Source organism: Alexandromys fortis, unplaced genomic scaffold (assembly GCF_014885135.2).
Source record: "Alexandromys fortis isolate MF-2015 unplaced genomic scaffold, M_Fortis_MF-2015_v1.1 scaffold_2_1_26212458, whole genome shotgun sequence".
In the NCBI taxonomy this organism is placed as follows: Eukaryota; Metazoa; Chordata; class Mammalia; order Rodentia; family Cricetidae; genus Alexandromys; species Alexandromys fortis.
Window position 1 is genome coordinate 20,713,730 of NW_026067930.1, and position 6,963 is coordinate 20,720,692.

Genomic DNA, 6,963 nt, shown 5'->3' on the forward strand with positions numbered 1-6,963 from the left:
ATTATATATATATATATATCTGTGTGTGTATATATATGTATACATATATGTATACATGCATTCATATATATGTATCTATATAAATGTGTGCATGTGTTATAGGGTTACCTTGCAAGCAAGAATATGGTTCTTACCATGATATCTTATCAAAGGAAGCTAGATTCCTACACTGTTGATGGCTTCTATAACATCTTAGACACAAATAACTTGAAAACTGCTATCTCCAGCTCAGAACGCTCCTACGTTTCTAGACCTTTAAGTACTACAGCCCACTTGTGTCTTATTAGTAATATTAAGCTATCTTCATCCTCATGTTTCTAAAATCAAATGTGAGTCCTTCATGTCATCACCACCATTATTTAGTACAAAAGTCCTGCATTCCCAACAGCCCTGAACTGAAACATCCTGCAAACTTACCCACAGCACCATATGCCAAGACTGTGTCTTTAACTCCATATTGTTTTCTGCTTATACTGGGACTAAAAGAACATATAGACTACTGAGGGACTATATTTCACTATTCATGGTGAAAGTTGAGATCTTTGTTCCCACTTAGGAAATTGTAGCCTGATTGGAGCAGCATTTAATATAATTAAGATGCATGCAACACTGTCTATAGTTGCTGATTTCTACGAGTACTCTGTTAAGTATATTGAAATGCTCATTAACTGTCATAAGTATTCTATGAGGTAATCTTTCCATTCATATTTTACAGATGAGGAAACTGTATTTGGAGAAGCTAATAACTCCCCCTCACAAGCGCCTAACTAGCAAATCATGAAGTCTTGCTTCGCATCAAGTCAGAATCTGAGCCTAGAGTCACAAAACTTTGATGAGCATCATTTGTAAGAGAAATCATTGGAGAAAAGCAGAAAAGTGTATTTCTCTTTGATTTGAAGGAACCAAAGAAACTGTGGGTAGATAGAGAAAGGAAGAAATAATGCTTTTTGAGCAACAAAGATTGAAATGACCCTGACATATGATGGGGACAGCAGAAATCATTCCAGGAGAGCAGAGTCTCCAGTGGGGACTATTATGTAAAGGTGAAGGTACAAACTAGGGTCATGAAATGGGATTTCTTGAATGTCAGGCTGAGAAGTTAAAACTTGAAACTCTGGCCATGTGAAGTCAAGAGCAAAAACAATTTGAAAAGTGTAGAGTAAGATGGTGTTTTTATTTCCACTGTCCTTTTTGATGACATGAAGCACTCCAGTAGCTATTGTGTGTCCAGAAGTACATTAAGGCTTTAACTGTGAGAACAAACGCTTCTCCTAACTTAGTTATAGCCTGTAACTTGTGAATGAGCACAGAGATGTTATTCTAGAGGGTATGATATATGAATATATTCATGATATCAAGAAAAATATCTAGAGCATTGACTCTGCTATACAAATTATTTATGAAGTATGTTTTAACACCAGTCCTGTCTTGTTTGTATAGGAATGTAACTTTCTCTGCAAAAAAGAAAAAAATCCATACCTGAAAAGACAGCATGGATGGACACCATGGTAACATTACTCATAATTACTTATGATAACACCTCACATTTGGCTTCCAAAATGATTAAGTCTTGACTTCATGGGATGTGTGGGCTCATCCCAATACTATGAATGCCTAAAACTAACCCTAAAGATTCCAAGGAGCTGAGGGTACGTGAAACAAAACATATTTGCTTTCGTGATGTATCTAGAGTGTGGGGTAAGAGAGATACAAACTGAATTTGGGTATTTGTTGTTTTGTTTTGGTCTTAGCTTTTGTTGTTATTGCTGTTGTTTTTCACTGCTGTGAAAAATGTTTGACAAAAACAATAGAGGGAAGATTTATTTCAGCCCATGCTTTCAGAGAGTGTCAACCATGCTAAGCAGCTCAGTCCATGCTGCTGGAGTGCCTGTGGGCAGCTATTCTCACGTGGCCAGAAAGCAGAAAATACTCATGGAAGCAGGGCTAGGCTTAACCTTCAGAGGCTTGCCCCTACCACCCACCTACTACTTCTCCCAACTCTTAAAGACTACATAGCCTTCAAAATAATACCATAAACTGTGGACCAAGTACTCAAAACATGAGCCTGTGGGGACGTTCCAGATTTAAACCATTGCACTAACTTAAGAACCACATATATAAACTCATAGTGGTGACGATGTCAAGCACAAATTCAGAGGAATTTCCTTCCATGTTGCAGGTAGATTAAATTAAAAGTCTGTTTTGTTTTTGTATGCCATCGGCCTTGAAATGAAACTCTGGAATCCTTGTGAACAAGATCTATGTATTTGCAGCCTCAGGCAAGCTGCTTAATTTGTATACTTTCAGTTTCCCCATATGTAAAAATGGGGGTGACAATACATGAGGAATGAGGATAAGTGAGATAACTTATGTGGAACACTTAGCATTGTCTCCAAAAATATTAAATATTAAAATGTGTTGGTTATTGTTAATCTTACAGCAGTGCCTCGTAGGAATCTGCATCTTTCATGCTAGAGGATACAGCATCTGATTAGTCAAATAGTTCTTAACGACAACAATGTCAACAATGTTTTGTGCTAGCAATAAATGTTTACTAAACATCTCTTGGAGGCAAATCATTGGATAATGCTCTGGAGGTAAGGGGAAAAAATGTGGTTTGCAATTTAGTGAGGGAAATAGAAAGATGACTTTGGATCACTGTGGTTATGGGTATACTTACAAGGATGTGAGGTGAGCATTCTGAACCTGGCTGTGTAGAAGTTGCCCGAGGTCTAGAGCAAGAGGGAAGGCTGGATGAAGGCAGAAGAGTGATCCAAGGAACATGGCAACCCCACATCTGCCCCTCAGCAGCATTGTTCTGTGTACTCCAGACTAGAAAGAAAAAAAAAAAAAAGGAAACAGACACTGATGTCAGAGTCCTGTTCAGTACACTTTGACAGTGATCATTCTGGTTGGGGTTACCTTCAAAATATGGCAGTCTCAGATATATAAGCAGTCCTGAGTCCAAAGTCTAAGATTTCTAGCTGTCATAGCTACTTCAAAGTCTCAGTATGGGCTGGAAAGAAAGGTAAGCTGCTGATAACACTTCCTGCTCTTCCTGAGAACTGGAGGTCAGTTCCCAGTGCCTATGTTGGGTGGCTGTTGTGGTATTTCCTTCAGCCAATAGCCTTTAAGATACCAGCCCACTTGGGCGTGGTCTCATACACTAAATGCAGCCATAAAGCTTGCTCAAGCAAGCTCTCTCTCTTCCAGCTGGTTTTGGTTCCTGTTCCTCGTTCATACAAAGGATGATCTGTGAGTCCCCTAAATAAATGACCCTTTATTATACTCAATTCTGAGCTAGTGTGGGATGTTTTTAGCATCCATGTTCAGGTGGCTGAGGATCTGAGGCTGCAGTTACAAGAGCACCAAAGCATCTCATAGCCTTTCCTCACTTCTGCACTGGCCTGTAGTCAGAAGCACAAAGCCACGTGGAGATAAATATACATTTTAATGTAACTATAAAAACATCTTTACAAAAGCCTGCACACAGGTCAATTTATAATGGGCAAAAGGAAGAAGGCACCTGAGATGCTCTTGCGCCTATGAGTAGAGAGGAAGTAATGAATATGAGCAATAGGAGATAATGGAGGTGCAGAAATCATAAACTACAATGTTCCATAGAGGAAGACGTCTGTGAGAAAGGGAAATTCACTATGGGCTTGCAGCTATGGGTTACTCTGAAAAAGTGGAGCGAGGGAAAGAGCAGTCGTCACCAGAGTTATGGTAAGCTGGCTGAACAGATGCAACAAAAGGGATTTATTAAAGCCCTTGAAATTGCTCTTCATGATACTGCAAGAATGGACACATGTCATTCTACATTTGTCAAAACTCAGAAGGCGTGCAATACCAAATGAGAAGCTTAATGTGAATGGTGGCCTTTGGGTAACGGTGCTGGGTGGACAGCAGTGACGGATTAAATAAATGTCACACACTGGGATGGGGTGTCGGTAGTGGGGGAGACTGGAGAAACGAGGGTATAAGTGGGTGCTCTCTGCCAAATTGATTCGTAAACCTAAACCTGCACAAATAAAAACAGTCATTTAATTTCAAAAAATAAAGTTTTATTGACTGGAAACTGAAGACGGGCACTGGGGAAAAGGCTTTTCCTTATTTATCCTGTGGATTTCGCATCGCAGCACGATTACCTATTTGTGAAACAACCATTTTTAAGTGTTTAAAGGTAAATTCAGAATCAAAGGTGTTTGTCTGAAGCTTGCAAGGAATTGAACAATACTCAGTGTGTGTGAAGAGCATGACCAGGAATGGAAAGACAATTTTTAATCAGGATGTCACTTTATCTCCCCGCGAGCAGAAGCAGCTGCACCAGGAGTACGCTGTGCACCACATACCCTGTGCTACCTGGCGCCAAACCTCACAACCATTTGAGGAACCCTTCATCTGACAGGGAGGATATTCCTCTTTGCTGTCTGTTGCTTCACAAAGCATTAAGGGTAGCAGTTCCATAGGCTGTTCTAATCCCCTACAAAGGGAAGATCAGCATACACATCATGATAAACTACAAAAGCATTGGACTGGCTCGATAGTCTGGACACCCTTACAGCCAAAAGATTATAAATGACCTTTCGCTGGCTTCTGCGTGGCGTCCCATCCATATCTTTCGAGCGGGTGAAAGGCTTAAAGGGAATGTCACAAAACTCACAGCATGCAAAAGTGCAGCACAGGAGCACCCTTGCAGCAGCCGACAGTCTGAGATCCCAGACAAAGACTCGAGTACTAGAATATGAAAGGTTAGAAACGTAAAGGAAGGCTAGTGCTTATTCAGATCAACGTGTGTGATGGTGCTCTAACTATCGTTCAAGCAGTAACTCATTTAGCACACCACACACACACACACACACACACACACACACACACATACCAACACACAATCTTGAAAGGAAAATTGAGCTCTTGTTCCCATTTCGTAGATGAGAAAATGAATGCACAAGGAGGCTAGCTGCCTCATCAGACTCATTCAGAAATCGGTTGAGTCCATGAGCTAACTTTGAACAAGCTACATCCACTTACGATAATGCATTTGCCTGCTCTATCTGAGAGCACGAAGATTTAAGAATAAAGTCACGTGCATTAGCAGGACTGGGCGAGCTGCTTTCAGAAAAGGCCCATGATTTCCAATCTTCCTGGGAAACAGAAGAGGGGTGTGGTTCAATTTAGAAGTCCCTTTCTCACTGGCACCCGGCCTGCAGGGCAGTGTGAACATAAAAAGCTAGACTCCATGGTTCCGGTCCCCACTGCACAGGGAAGCATACTGTTATCGTCATCTGTGACTGAGGGTTCCCAGGCCCAACTGTCCAAAGTCAAGGAGATTGTAGGATGCTCCACAGAAGAGGAATTCTCCCAGCGGCTTCCCTGCCGTCAGCATCAGCATTGCTTAAGAACTTGATGGGAGTGTTCTCTGGCTCTCTCTGAGACTCGCTGCTCATAGTGCAGGCTCATGGCGGAGCCCACTATGTGTGTCTGGACAAGAACGTATGCCAGGTGACTCTGACATAGGCCAGAATTTACGAACTCCTGCCCTGTAAGGACTCCATATTCAATCTGCCATCCTTCTTGATGCTAATATATGACTTTCTGTGAAGCTTCTGAGCTCTAAGTCCGTGGCACATGCGCTTGCGGTAGTGACTATGAATGGGTCAGGGAGACCTGGACCTGTGACTTCTGTTTTCTTTTCTGTTTTGAAAGAAATGAAGAATGCTTTCTTCCTCTCTTCCCTCCTCCTCTTCCTCCTCCCCTTTCTTTTTATCATACCAGAGGCAAACAAAATTATTGTGACAAATTCTGTCAAGTTTGGAAAGATGTTTCCTACTCAGACCTCAAGTTGTGGAGCAGCCATGTCTGGCACCGTGAGATGCCAGCTGAATCAAATAAAAAAATAATGCCTGCCTAAACTGTCTTCAGACTCTCGCCTGAGCCGCTTCCAGAATCCAGCACAGTAACCTCACGGAAACTCCACAACCTTGCCTTCGACTCAGTTCTATACGAAGAGTGTATTAAACAGCCATGCAAATGGTTGCTTGCATGTCCAGGTCCTCCAGTGCGCAATGCAAGGTGTTGCAGGATGCAGTTTGCCGGCAAGGTTATGGTTTCTGAAGCAGATTCTAGAGGATTGTGTTCTTCACACCCCCTCTTGTGGCGATCTTGGGTAATGCATGCAGGAAGGTCTTCAAACCCCCTTTTTCTTCTCCATATTAAAGTTTCTTTTAGGAAATTAAATATCTAAGAATTCAATATTTGGAAAACTTAGTTGTCCATAAATTATGTGTGCCTTGGGCCTAGGGAGGCTATTAAGCTGTACTTTTATAAAGATTGGGAGATACAAGCCAGCTAATGCTGTTCTTGCAGGAAATAAAAAAATATTTGCCTTTTGTTCGAGGTAAACAATGAAGGGGAGTATTATGTTACAACTATACAGAAGACATCAAACTGCTCCTTCTTAAGTTGGGTTCACATGGACGAAACAAAATATAAAAAGAGTTTATGTCAATTGTACAATTATAGAGCAATAAAAAGCAAAGTGCTGTGTGTGTGTGTGTGTGTGTGTGTGTGTGTGTGTGTGTGTGTGTGTTGACACGATGCATGTTTAGTGGTGCTTGCTCAGCCATCACAAATTACTTCCTACTGCTGATAGATTCTGAAAGTCAGTGTTCTCTACTGGATCCTACACTGACCTGGGAAGCTGTCAGGAAACTCACTGGCTAGCAAGAAGGGAACATGAGACTCCCCTCCCCTGAACCTTTGTTCTTCGCCTGAAATGCTTTCCTTCTTCCCCATTAACCTTAGAGCCTGAACTACCCCAGGCCCTGTGTGTGAGGCAAGCAGGGCTGTTCTCCTACAGCTTCTCTTTTTCTCTTTAGTGACTACCGAAGGTTTTCCATGCCTCATAGAAACAAGATCTAATCCGCTGTGCGCTCTTGCTAATCACTTCTACAAATAGATATT